We start from the raw sequence: 15,635 nt of genomic DNA on the forward strand, positions 1-15,635 counted from the left end.
ACAATTTTAATATACATACAATGTATTGCCAGTTTTGAATCCATAGAAATGTATTTGGTTTATTCTTTAAGGAAAAGGGCCTTGAAAAAAATGAACCTTTCATTGATTTAATAAAGTATTTCGCAATCGTTAAATTTTTTTTTTTTAATGTAGGCCGAGCTTCCATTTTGCATACTGTTATTTTTCATATTTATTGCAAAACAATGTATATATGTATATATATATATATATATATATATATATATATATATATACATATATTTATATAAAATTCAGGGAGGGATGGTCCGCACACCCTAATTTCCAAAAATGATTACAGGTACTGCTGTGTAGTAAGAAGCTGAGATGCAGGTGCGCACTTTAAACACTACATGCCTGTGTCATTAAGGAGTGCATGGCAAAAAAGGGGTACATTTAATCCTGGATAAACCATGTTCAATGCAAGGGGTGAAAATTTGTTTATTATTTTGCATGTAAGGAAAATACTGGCTGCTTATTTCTTGTAAACTGAAATTTAAAGTTGATCTAGGACATGCCCTACCCCAACTATAAATCTGTCCCCACATTATAAATTTACCTCCCCCTCCAATGCAACATGGTTTTGCCAAGGAGCAAACTTACTCCTTTTTTTTTGCTTCGGTCTCCTTAATGACTCAGGCCCTAAGGCCATATTTATGCATAATTAAAGATAGATACATGATAAACTCTGCAGTAGTATAAACTCTATAATAGACTGTAGATGCCCATCTACCACATCAAGGTGATCCCTGTCATCTCAGTATCTACGCTAACTATATACACATTTATATATGTGTGTATATATATATATATATATATATATATATATTTATTTATCTAATTAAAATTATTGACAACATTATTCCTAGTATGTTTAAGGGAATTTAGACTGTAAGCTCTAATGCAACTGATGTGAATGACAAGTATGCTCTGCAGCGTGGTGTATAATTGGTAGCACTATATGATTAAACTATACTAATAACGACTAGGAAACACCTGTTAGTCCATTGATGGGCAACCAGTGACAGTTCCTTCTGGCTTTAACTTGTTGGTCCTATTCTCTGCTATATTCTCCATTTGGCCCAAAGCTCTTATTCCTTACTTTCTTCCCCACCAAGATTCACCCTATCTTATTTGATAAATAATAATAATTATTATTTTTATTAGTATTATTATTATCATCATCATCATCATCAAACACTTCAAGTTGATCATTTTTATTGTTTTCTTGCATTACCATACCTGCCATTAGCATTTTATTTTAACAAAAAATTAAAAAGAGCTACTGCTTTGAGGTACTAAGTAATACAGCTCCACGTCATCTGAAGAGAGCTGCTGTCAGATGCAAAGAAACAGCACACAGCAGTTCATAAAATAAATGATAATGATGATGATGTTGAAGGGGGTTGCAGTGAGGCACACAGATACAGTTCATATAGTGAAGGGAGTTGATGTGAGGTGTACAGCTAATAAAGAGAAGAGAACTGCTGTCAGTCACACAGTGACAGCTAACATTGTGAAGGGAGCTGCAGTGAGGCATGCAGAAACAGCTCATATAGTAAAGGGAGCTGCTGTGAGGCACACAGATACAGTTGATATAGTGAAGAGAGCTGCAGAAAGTCACACAGAGACAGATAATAGTGTGAAGGGAGCTGCTGTGAAGCACACAGCAGTTCATATAGTGAAGGGAGCTGCAGTGAGGTGTACAGCTACTAATCAGAAGAGAGCTGCAGTGAGGCACACAGAGACAGATAATAGTGTGAAAGGAGCTGCTATAAGGCACACAGCAGTTCATATAGTGAAGGGAGCTGCTGTGAGATGTACAGCTAATAATGAGAAGAGAACTGCAGTGAGGCACACAGTGACAGCTAATATAGTGAAGGGAGCTGCAGTGAGGCACAAAGAGACATCTAATAAACGGAAGAGAACAGTAACAAGGCACAACCTGGCATCTAATAATGTGAAGGGAGCTGCTGTGAGGTACAGAGAGACAGCAGGTATTGTAAGAAGCTGTTTACTGGGCATGTGAGGGCATCTCGTGATGAAATGAATAAGTGACTGCTATTGTAGTACCAAACTTTGAGCTGGCCGGCTGCCAAAAACAAGCAGCTTGTAGAAGTACATACAATATCATCTGTTTAACCTTTAATAAACATTATAACAACAGTTTCGTTTAGGACAAATAGCTAAGCAACTGCACATCATTTATCTTCATAAGCTTCTGGTATCTTTTCAGCAAAATAGCAAACATATGCTACAAAAGATGTAGTCCAATGTGAATAGAAGACTTATGTTATAATATCAAAGGGCATTTGTACATGAGGTAAACAATAAACATGCGCGAAAGCTGTTTAGAATCATAAATAAAAGAGTCTCGTGGTAACAATGAATTCAAACTGCATTACGAAAATTCTACCGTCTGTGTAAGCAGCGAGAGACAGAGAGGGATTAGCAATCCGAAAATTAAAACTTGCATTATTTACCCACAGAGACCACAGAACTAATCCAAACTGTGAGTAAGGAACAGTGTTGACACACTGAAGTGTTTATGAAAGGGATACTGTCAGCTACTGTTTTTTCTTTATAAATTATACTTGTTACATTAGTTGGGGTTTCCTGTCTAAATACACCCTTTAACATGCCCGTATTGTTTGCTATCTTCTATGAGAGTGTGAGCATGCTCAGTGTGCTCCAGAGAAGCAGTGTCATCAAACTGCTGGAAGTCTGCCAGCTTTCAGCTCATTGGCTCTGAATGATCACATGATTACTGTCACTGGTGTAAAGGTTATTTACCAACTACTATATATGCGGACGCACATAACTTTTTCAAAGCTAAAAAGCAACTTATCTTCCACCTAGCTCATACATAGGTGTGCCTCCACCTTCTGCTTTTGAGAACAGCCCCTATAATATCACCCCTCCCCTTCTTTTGTGGGATTCCAGGTGTAGATGAAAAAACATGGATGGTGGAACAAACACAGTCACTTCAAAGTCCATCCTAATATCATTAAACAAATTCATAAGCAATTTTATATATATTTTATATTTATACATATATATATATATGTAAAGAAAAGATGGAGGAGGAGGCGCACAATAGTGTAGTACAATAATATAAATGGAATCATACCTGAATCAAAAGTGGGACTTTAGCACCAGTGAAAAAGGAAACCAGAGACCATAATGCAACACCCAAGTGAGCCAAATGGGAATAAAACAGGGGTATAATAGATGATAGGCCCCTCAGCATAAATTATGGGTCACCCAATCCAAATCTGTATAGGTGTATGCGTACCAGAAATAAAAACTTTTCCGCTTATCTGTAGTATTATTCCATACAGCAACACGATCAGGTCACATTCTCTTCATTACCAGACCATATGGCAGAGATCCTCAGAATGACAAAATTGAACAGAGGACCAACGATGTAGTATCTCAAAAATATAATTTATTAAAAAAAAAAGTAGCCACTTACATGTCTAGTAGCAGATATACAGCCTCTACAGACAGGACCACCTTTCAACAAGTTCAGGAGCAACAACACAGCAAATAGTCTCAACGCGTTTCGTCTGCAATAGCAGACTTCATCAGGAGAAGTTATAATTAGCCCTCTTATCGGCGTCTGTATAAATAGTGCGCGCGCCATTTTACTATCACAATACAATATGTGTTTCCCTCCATTTGTTTCCTATTATTGACTCGTCTTGGAGTATAAGTTCTCCTTTTCTGTGGGACATATGTCCAGGGTTCAGATGTTTTAACATTCATATTAGGCTCAAAATTGTTTCTATATGTTTTTGAAGGAGTCTTTTTCCAACTCTTAATTTTATCCTTGTTATAATCATTTCTGTCTCTGGCGTATTTTCTCTCTTTAACCTTAGCTACGTCCAGTTCTACTCTATTTAATTTCTTACTTAAAACCTGCTCATTAATAACAAAATCTTGAGAATCTTTAAAAGCACTCATTTTAGTTTCTTTCTCTTGTATCTCATTTTCAACTAAGTGGGCCATTTTTCTTTTTTCCTGTACAATAATCTGCATCAATTTCTTAGAGCACTCATGAAGTGCCATATCCTACTCTTTGATAAATTTGGGATCTCTAGAAGTGAAAGTAGGGGATTTATTAATTCGTAGGCCTCTAGGGACCCTATCCACCTTAATATATTGCTCTAGGCTTTTGATGTCCCACCATAGTTTAGTCTCTTTTATAAGGACTTTTTCCAGATCCCAAAAAAGGTTATCCAATTCATTATTGGGTTCCACTATGGTGTTATTATCATCAAATATTTTTGTGCAAAATTCATCTCTCTGGTTACCTCTATTGCCCACTTTCCACATTATACTGGTAGCCACAGCTGCCTTATATCTTAACACACCCAACAAACACAATTACTATCACAATACAAGATATAAATATGGTGCTTATAGCATAAATCAGTATGCAAATTATAGTCCAACATAAAAGTCTATATTCTTCTCAAAATTACACTCCCCATGTACAGGTGGCCGCCAATCCTCCTTACGCCAAGCGGTGTAGCATGGAAATACCTGTAAAGAAAAGATGGAGGAGGAGGCGCACAATAGTGTAGTACAATAATATAAATGGAATCATACATGAATCCAAAGTGGGACTTTAGCACCAGTGAAAAAGGAAACCAGAGACCATAATGCAACACCCAAGTGAGCCAAATGGGAATAAAACAGGGGTATAATAGATGATAGGCCCCTCAGCATAAATTATGGGTCACCCAATCCAAATCTGTATAGGTGTATGCGTACCAGAAATAAAAACTTTTCCGCTTATCTGTAGTATTATTCCATACAGCAACACGATCAGGTCACATTCTCTTCATTACCAGACCATATGGCAGAGATCCTCAGAATGACAAAATTGAACAGAGGACCAACGATGTAGTATGTCACTCACCGGACTGTGAGTGCCACTTCCCGTGTATTCAGGAACCGTGGCCGTCCGCCATCCTGAGGGTCTGCGCATGTGCAGCCCTTTCAAACCTTCAGTACCTGTTGCTTTTAATTGATTGGATGATCAGGCAACCCTCCCTATTTAAACCACCTGTGATCATTACCTGGTTGCCTGATCTTGGAGTCTCATTCCCCATGAGCCTCTGAAGGTGTTCCTGTGTTCCTCGTGTATTCAGCTCCTGCTGATTCCTGTTCACTTCAACTCTCCTGTGTTCATCGTGTCTGCACTCAGCTGATTCCTATCCGCTGCCTCCGTTACTTCTACAGAGTTCCTGCTCACCTCAACTCTCCTGTGTTCATCGTGTCTGCACTCAGCTGATTCCTATCCGCTGCCTCCGTTACTTCTACAGAGTTCCTGCTCACTTCAACTCTCCTGTGTTCATCGTGTCTACACTCAGCTGATTCCTATCCGCTGCCTCCGTTACTACTACAGAGTTCCTGATCGTCTCAACTCTCCTGGGTTTATCGTGTCAGCGCTCCGCTGCCTTCACCTCTACTACTGGATACCAGACAGCCTCAACTCTCCCGTGTTCTTCATGTTTCCAGTTCCACTTACTACTGCTTCCTGAGTATTGCTTCGTTCATTCTGGATTACCTGCCGTGCGCTGCACCAACCTGATTACCGCTTCCACCCTCCAGTGGTCTCTCTTCCTGCCGGCCTTCAGCCGTTCAGGTATCCCTGCACGTCTCTCTGACAGCCTGCTCTCCTGAACCGCGGTATGCATACTTTCCATTGACTTTGCTTGTGTATTGCATATCCATCTGGACTGAGTTGTGTTCTCCTCCGGAGCATCCTATCCACTGAAGCTATTGTTACCATTGACTTTGTTTCCTATTGCCTGGATAGTTATTGTGACTTTGTATACTTAAGCAGTGCTTGTCAGTTATCGTTGTATTGTGGATATCATCGTGGGATCAAGTTCTGTGTGCCCCGTGTCTACTCTGCTTTTCATTCATCTCCTCGTGCCCCTCCTCACATATATATAGCAGTGGTACAACTTGCTGACGCAGACCACTGACTCCTGTTCCCTGTGACACCAGTTTCAAGTATCCTCTCACATAAGCAGTGGTACAACTTGCTATACGCAGACCACTGACTTCCCTGTCACCTACTTTCACCTGGATTCCATTCCTGCACCTAGACAGCGGTACAACTTGCTATACGCAGACCGCTGACTCTCACTACCTCCTCGCTACTCCTGGACATTCCACCTCACTATAGCAGTGGTACAACTTGCTATACGCAGACCACTGACTTTCCTCACTTTCCCTTGTCCATCTGGTTCCTCGTGTACATTCATCTACTCATTACCAGTTGCTGCTAGTCATAGACTTTCCTCGAGCATTCTCTCACCATCTGCTGTTTCTCCTGTTCCGTTGTCACCCTGCTACCAGAGAACCATATTACCAACTATATTACTGTGGTAAATCCATCATCTGGTGATATCCTGGGCAAAGACTCCTAGTGCCCGTGACATAGTATCTCAAAAATACAATTTATTAAAAAAAAAAGTAGCCACTTACATGTCTAGTAGCAAATATACAGCCTCTACAGACAGGACCACCTTTCAACAAGTTCAGGAGCAACAACACAGCAAATAGTCTCAACCCGTTTCGTCTGCAATAGCAGACTTCATCAGGAGAAGTTATAATTAGCCCTCTTATCGGCGTCTGTATAAATAGTGCGCCGCGCCATTTTGCGCATGCGCACTCCAAACCGGAAATCAACCTACTGCGCATGCGCATCGGCAGCTGTCCATCATATATATATATATATATATATATATATATATATATATATTAGAGATGTCCACTGACCCCCGTGTTTTGGTTTTGGTATTGGATCCTTTGGTATTGGATTAACTTCGTGTTTTGGTTTTGGCAAAACCGCCCTCGCGTATTTTGGTTTTGGATCCCGATTTTTCTAAAATCCCTAATTTTTTTGTTGCTAAAATCACATTATTTGCCCCTATTTTTATCCCTACATTGTTATTAACCTCAATAACATTATATTCCAATCATTTCCAGTCAATTTTTGTCAAGTGACAAGAACACTGGTACTCCTCCTGTTTCTGTATGAGCAATGGAGCTGAGCAATGGCACTGGAGACAGGAGAGTGACAAGAACACTGGTACTCCTCCTGTTTCTGTATGAGCAATGGAGCTGAGCAATGGCACTGGAGACTGGAGAGTGACAAGAACACTGCTACCCCTGTTTCTATGTGAGCAATGGCACTGAGCAATGTCACTGGAGACCGAAGAGTGACAAGAACACTGCTACCCCTCCTGTCTCTATGTGAGCAATGGCGCTGGATCTCCTAGGGAGGGAGGTACTTATGGAATCCAAAACCCGCGAGATCCGACATCGCAATGATGATGTTTTGCCTCGAATCAGATCCGAGGACTCGCGAAAGTAACGAGCCGGCTTGCGAGTCTACTCGGATCCCCTAAGTTCGAATGGGCTCGGTTCTCAGAAAACCGAGCCTGAGCATCTCTAATTTATATATATATATATATATATATATATATATATATATATATATATATATATATATATATATATATATATATATATAATCATATTTACATGTATTAGATATTTTATATTTAAAAAAATTGAAGATCTCTCCTGTGCTGCTCCCCACTTATGGAATTCCCTACCACGCTCGATCAGACTTTCCCGCAGCCTTTGAATCTTTAGATGCTCTTTGAAAACCCATCTCTTTTTAATAGATAATACTATTCACACTAGTGCACCCTCACAACTGTCCCAATCTCCACTTTGAAACACATTTACTCCTCTTGTTTCAGCTGTGCCCTCTCCCACTTAGAATGTAAGCTCTCTAATGAGCAGGGTCCTCCATACCCTTTGTTTTCATGTCTGCGTTTATTTTGTCTGCCTTGTATGTCTTGTTTTATGTATGTCTTGTTATCCCTACTGTACGGCGCTGCGGAGCACTGTGGCACCTTACAAATCTACAATAATAATAATAATTCCGTCTATTTAATTTTTCACTTTTTTTTATCATTTGTGTCTTAAATAAATCATGGCAGTAAAGACACATTGTGACGGTCTTTATTGCATGCATTACTATTGCTATTGTTATTTTATGTTAATTATGTGGGTATTCATGTGCCTCTAACGACATAAAATGCACCTGGATGGTGCAAGATAGGTGCACACTGAAAGTATAGGGGGACTCCCAATTATTGTCACCTTGAGGGCACCTGTAAAAAGTAATAAAGTCTCTGTGGCCACTGAATAAACCAGCAATGACATCTTCACCTCATCACCATTTAAATCTCATTGAATTATCTGCTTATGCAAATTTAAATCTCGTCCTAGCAATAAGGTGTAACAGATGGCGGACGAATGTGCCCCTGCAACATTCGCCACAATAGGTTACACCCATCAGGAGTTCTGAAATTGCTCAGCGCCAGCTGACACTGACATCTAACCTCACCTATCTATTGCAGACTTCCGGGAGATCCCAGAGGGGGGTGTGTTGGGAGGACGGAATGGCATGACAAATTGTGTCATTTTGGCCTCACCCCTGCAACAAAATCAACAATTTGTCGCAGGGGCAGGGCCTAAATGACGCAATTTGCTGTGAATAGGCCTCATTTAGGCTCCCTACAGGCAAGTTACGGGAGGATTACCTGCTCCCTGGAAGTCCGGGAGACCTACCTGGAATTCTGGAGTGGGCCAGTATGATCTATGTACCTCCTAAATAAACACATGCATTCTCACAGAAATAGGCACACGACAAAAAAACATTTGCACCATAAACCTACCTCTTTTTCACTTTAATAAACAGCTCTTTATATGTTTTGATAAGTGTATATTGCTATTAAACTACTATTCAGGCTGCATTACTATGGTGGAAGCTCCAACCATTCGCTGTATTTAGAAGGTCCCAACACTAGCAGGGGTCATCCAATGAGGCACTGTTAATGAAAGCTGGCTGCTTATTGGAGATGTTAGCATTCATCCAATCAGCATCCAGTTTTCATTTAGAACCACTAAATTGTATGTCTCCTCTGAGAGAATGCAGATAATGAGGTCTTTGTCCTTACTGCAGAGATGCCGGCACTATTTTATTTTAACGGTAACACCACTGCACTTGACAGTGACAGTCGGGGATCAATTGATTTGGGGCACCACTGTGGTATTACATTGTAGTTTACTGTAACGCCCCCTTGTGGCGCAGTTGTGTCTGACACCCAGAAGTGGGAGTAATTCCAAGAGATGCCGGAAGAGCAGGAGATGTATGGGTCGAGAGATTAATGATATATTATAGAGATGAGGGAAGTTGATTGGGGGGAACAATGTGTCGACACCGAGAGAGAGCTCCGAGTGAAGTTAAACCTGACCTAGGTGAGAGTTGGGTGACAAGAATGTGGGTGCACGCTATTAAAAGTGTTACAAAACATGAAGACTTTATCTTTCTGCCTCCCTTCTGTGCTTTCAGTAAGGTCTTTATATCACCGGGGAAAGGCCAGCCATCTATCTCAGTGTAGTTATTCGGATGTGATTCTGGACCTCAGAGAACATGTTCCGCTCAGCTTAAGCACAGGGATTCACTATTCCATCTTTATGTTTTTCTCAGCACTAATTATCCAAATGAGATTTGAATGTTTTCAGTGCTGTTACAATTAGGAACATTGTTATAATCACTTGAGGGTCCCCAGTACGAAAATAAACCTATGACGTTTATTTGATGCTGATACTTGCACGTCTAACACTATCTACTTCCTTTACATTATAATTTAACCCATTTGTTGCTCGTCCCTTCCTTAATTGTAAATAATTGTTTCCTGAATCATTCAAATAACAGCAATATACATTACATATCATTAACTTATTTTCCCCACGGATATTTGCCCACGTAGCCCTTCCAGTTGAGTTATGCTCCATTCAACAGACGTTGAGCAGAACAAAAGGAAGTTGAAACGGAACTTTAAAAGGGAACATTTGTCCTTGTGAGGATCAGTCACATGACTACATGAGAAAGTGCGGGTCAGGGGCTGGCTGGCCGACTTTAGCCCGGGGGGCAAGCACATAGCACTGGCCCATAAGTAGCGGCCCATCCTTAAAGGGTGGTCTTCGGCAGGGCCGCCTTCAGAAAAAATCGGGCCCAGTACGGGCCCCCGTGCCACCCGCCCCCCCCCCCCTCATGAGCGCTCCCCCCTACCTCATGAGCGCCCCCCCCATGAGCAACACATACTTTCATACTTACCTGGGGCCCGCCGCTGGTCTCCGCTATTCTGTCTTCAGCCTGGCTGTCATCGTGACAGCCAGGCACCACGATCCGATCGCAGGGGTGGAGGAATCATTCCCCCTGCGATCATGTGATCTGTCACAGGCTGAAGACAGAAGAGCGGAGACCAGCGGCGGGCCCCAGGTAAGTCTGTGCTGAGCTGTTGTACCGGGCCCCCTGGTGAGCCCGGGCCCGGTACAACAGTACCCCCCGTACCCCCCTGATGGCGGCCCTGGTCTTCGGTACAATATATATTTATCAATATAAAAAGAGGCGATTTTAGTGTTGCTTAACCCAGCGATACTTTATTATCATAAATGATAAATCTTAAATAATGAAAACAAAAAATGCAACACAATTAACCTCAGTTTATATTGCATTTTATTTTATATGTTACTTCTCCCTACAGCATTTGTTTTTTTTTTTACATACCTGGCTGATTATAATTGGGTATAAATCATATTATAGCAATAGATTATATAATGTTCTATTACAGTACTGAACAAAGGGGATAATTTATAATAATGCAAAAATCCCTTTTGCTTTAAAACCTGGTGTTTTTGCATTGGACAATATACTAATGGGGCTATTATTTGCTTTAGGGTTAACCTAAAACAAATAATATGAGCGGTGCTACTGGTAGGAGGAGTAGAGCATTAGGGGTCATTCTGACACCCTGGCCCAGAGCTGGATTAAGGCTCTGTGGGGCCCGGGGTACTTTAGGCAGGGGGGACCCCTATGATGTAACATGGTTATCATTTTAGACAACTACACAGGCAATACTGTGTGCACTACTGTTAGGTGCGGGCAGTTCTGCCTTCACAAGCAGTACACGGTGAACGGGACATGCCTCCCAACTGTCCTGTTGTCAGACCAAATCCTGACTAAGCGAGACAGTCACCCAAATTCGGGACTGCTCCAACAGATTCAGGACAGTTGGCAGACTCAGGGGCAAATGCAGGATTTGTAGAGGGGGGTTTCCACACCACGCCGCCAGTGGCCGTGACAAGCATGCATGGGGGCGTGGCTATAATTTTAGGCAGTGCTTGGCTGCTCTCTAACTCTTCCTATCCCCATAATATACATGGGCAATGCTGCATGCACTACTGTTAGGTGCACGCAGCTCTCCCTTTTCAAGCAGAGCTATGTGAAGGAGGGTACAGCATCCTCAATTATACAGTGCCCCAGGCTTGGAGGGTGGTTTCCAGGCACTAGGACCCCCCCCCCCCCCCTCTTGGTTTGCCTACGAGACTGTCCTGCTCTCTCCTACCTGTTCTCGTCAATTTCAATTTGTGGCTTCTGGTGTCTTTTGATCAGTTCCTTCTTGTCTGGATCCTGGAATGTTGAAGGTCCTATTTGGAAAAATAAATGGATGCATGAAGCATAGGGCAGACAGTATTTAAACCTGACTCTGACACCATTAGGGTTCCAGAGCATCAGGTCTTCCTGCCTCCAGCGTTCCATCGTGTATCCTGCATTGCTTCTAATAAATGGCCCGGCTTGCTATTTGACCCTTCTCCTGGATCGTGATTTTGCTTATTCACCTGGTTCTGATTTCGGCTATTCTGACCTCTCTATCTGGATCTCCCTTTCGTACCGCACTTCCAGTTTGGCCTGACCCGGATTGTTTGGCTATTCTCACCTCCACTAAATTGGTCACTGTTCTGGAGAACCACGACCTGCTGGCCTCTTGCAGCCAAGCCCAAACCTGCTTGTGGGGCTCCTAGGTGAACATCAAGGGTGCGTTAGACTCTGTGCCGCCTTGTTCAGTAGCGTCAATACCAGTTAATACCAGTTAGTGGCACCATCCTTTTCGCGTTCCTGACAGGCGAACATTAGCATCCTGGAGATGTTGCCTCTAGCAACCAATCAGATTCTAGCTTTCATTTATTTAGTGCATTATACAAAATGACAACTAGCGTCTGACTGGTTACTATAGGCAACAGCTCCACTTTTTCAAAACCGCAGTTTAGTAAATATACCCCATGTTTATCACTTTCATATGTCCTTTTAGAACATTTACTACTTTGATTTAAAATCGAATTATTTTTGGTACAAGAATGAAATCATAGTTCTGCCTGCATCAGATTGTTAAAGAGGAAGTAGACTCACAAGTGGTCAATTTTTGTGGCATAAACATACATATTTCTCTGCTGCACGGGGGTAGCACAACGCATCCTTATCCGTATTTGTTTGTATCTTAGTCTTGCGGCCCCGTACACCAGGAAAGGCGAAAGGGGGGAGGAAAAGCGTAAGTTGAGTACAGTAAGAGCATGTACATGTAATTGTCGCACTTCTAGACGTATTTCGTAGGATGCGTAGCTTTTGCAGGTACTGGGGGATGATTTAAAGATATGTGATGATAAGGATGACACCAAACTCACCATCTAAAGGCTTTTGATGGTCAGTTCATATATTCACTCCTCCAGCTGACGCTTCATTCATTAGCGATGCGACCAGTGGTCTAAGTGAAAATTTAGTAGTGGCGGTATGGAAAACGAAAGTGAATGGAAGTTGTTAGTCTTAAAATGAAGGCAGTAGGAGAAGTGACGGTATGGCATAACACCGTATACCAGTCCACTTGAGCACTGAATTTGCCTATCTTATATCAAGTCATATTCGATTATTTATTTGCCATTTCCATAATATCAGAAAAAAACACAGTATATGGCTGTATACCTTCTCACATTATAATCGCACTGAACTGATAGGCTGCAGTCTCATGATATTGGTGCAACCAACAAAATGGCTGCCTCCACTGCTTACGACGTGAACACTGTAATATGTAATATGTCACATAGATTTTGTCATAGCTCTTATTTAAATGATTGAGACAGACATCACGGGCCTGAGTCACTAAGGAAAGTAAGGCAAAAAAAAAGTAGTAACTGTTCTTCGGAACAAACCATGTTACAATGCAAGAGGTGCAAATTAGTTTATTATTTTGCACATAACTTAAATACTGGCTGTTTTTTCATGTAACACACAAATACTCGATAGCTTTATTTTTACACTGAAATTTAAAGTTGTTCTAGGACATGCCCTATCTGTCCCCACATTTTAAATTTACCTCCCCCTCCAATGCAACATGGTTTTGTCCAGATAGAAACTCGCTTTTTATGCTTTGGCCCCCACATGTGCTGAAAAAGCAAAATTATGACTCCTGGGACTATTTAATTAATGAAGAAAATAGGGACTATAGGCAATAACTACATTTGACAAGACAATAGTATGGTAACCTACATTAAAATTGATTATATTTCAGTCACAATCCAACAAAACTGCTAATCAACTGTGTATTGATAGTTTTCATTCCTGTAATAAAAATTATCATGATGAATACATTTTTTTTTTTTATGCCAAGTGCTCCAAGCAGACGTCTGGGAATGTGAGAATTGTTTTTTGTTCCTCTCATACGATGTAGTTTGTTCCTGGGGCGTTTTTGCATTTTCCTCAAAGGGAAAATACCAATACACTTTTCCTCACAGAACTGCAATCAATTTTAACATCATGCTATTCTGGTAATCTAGGTCATTTCAAAATATAAATATTCCCGCTATAAAATTATTATAATTTAAATGTCCTATAGAAAGCAATTTTGTTCATGCAGTACTATTTACATTAGTTTTGTTGATTTGTAAAAAAAAAGAAAGAAAGGTACTTGTTAATTATACAGGCACTCCCGCTTCTTCACTTCCACTTTTATCCCGCTGTCTGGCTTAAGTCAAGTTCCTTCATGTGGTAGATTTGAACAGCATGGCCGTAACTGAACAAGTATTTTGGTGGTAGTTTTACAGCTGTTGAATCAGCTTCCTAAAATTGTCAAGAAAAATTGTCAAGAGGTCCTTATCTGTGTTTCCCTCAGGAATGTAGGACTACCTAGTTGCTGCCTCTCAGGAAGCTTGGGGATTCCAACCGCTTAAAATACTCAGTGTTAATACCTTTATCATTACACTTATACCTTAAGTTAGACTTGATAACATACTTAACTAAAAATAACCACACGGACACAAAATATAATTTTGGCAAAAGGTCGCAGTTTATTTAGTGGGAAATTTTATTTAAGACTCTGAAGGCGACGAGAGCGAAGCAGTCAGCTAACAACCAATACAGCGTAAGGTGAATCTCAATACCGCTATCCCAAGACTTTACGAATCCCAAGTCTTTACGATTGGCTGGTACTAAACTTTGCGTCATCGCGACTGCCCCCTTCTGGACTCACATTGCCAAGCACGACAAGGGACCCTCCACCCCAGAGGACCAAGAGTCGGGTTACTGCAAAAGGGGCAGTGACGTGCAGCCAATTCAACGGTAGCACCTTCGATAAGTCGCTGACTGCATTGCTCTCCTACCTACTGCTCCTTGTCTTGAGACAAGAAAATTAAATTGTAACATAACCAAACCTATGCAAGACGGGAGGGAGGTATCTGAAATCCAGGAACCAAGAGGGCCAGCCCACTATGCCAAATTAATTTATCACCTCCTGTAAACCACTCCCCGCAAAGTGATTGGCTGGCTGCACAGAAATGTTTAACCCCTAATGGTCAGTGCTCATGAAGTATAACACAATATTTTAATTGCCCTCAAAATTAGAAAAAGTGAAATAGAAAAAATAGTATGTTCCATCTGGTATGAATCGTAGGGTGTTCTTTTGGGACCTGAAAAAATTGTAAATATTGGTTGTGATTATTATTATTATATATGTGCAGGTTGTATTTGTGATCATCTGAAGAGTGTCCAAAGATTTGTGTTTTTGTCTCACTGCAGAGAAGTATATAGTAAAGTATGATCCAGTTTTTCTCTTATCAAAAACTGTCCAATCTCCTACCTCAGTGATGAGAACTGGAAGGAAGATCTGAGAGTGGATGTTTCTTTCTTGGGTGCAGTGAAGAAAGCATCTTGGGTCATTGTTGGCAACATGTAGGAGCGAGATAATATAAGGGCTATGCGTGTTAGCAATATGCTATATATATGCTTAAAATATTGCGCAGTAGCAACTTATTGTTCAGCTGCTGTGTGTAGGCGTCTCCTGTGTGTCATTTCTATGGTGGTCCAATGCTAGGGGAGGTGATGTCTGAACATCGGAGAATTCCCCCTTCTTTCTCCAGAGGGTAAATGTATCCAGTTCAAAGTTTCCAGTGGGTTTGAAAAGTGGAGATGTTGCCTTGCCTATAGCAACCAATCAGATTCTAGCTTTCATTTTGTAGAATGCACTAAATAAATGATATCTAGATTCTGATTGGTTGCTACATCTCCCCTTTTCAAACCCGCTGGAAACCCGCAGCTGGATACATTTACCCCCAGATGTTTTGGGACGTCTTGCGTTTCCTGCTCCGCAACGCTCTGTATGTTGGTGCTGAAGTCGCTGGAGGAC

This window comes from Mixophyes fleayi, chromosome 4 (genome assembly GCF_038048845.1).
Source record: "Mixophyes fleayi isolate aMixFle1 chromosome 4, aMixFle1.hap1, whole genome shotgun sequence".
NCBI lineage: Eukaryota > Metazoa > Chordata > Amphibia > Anura > Limnodynastidae > Mixophyes > Mixophyes fleayi.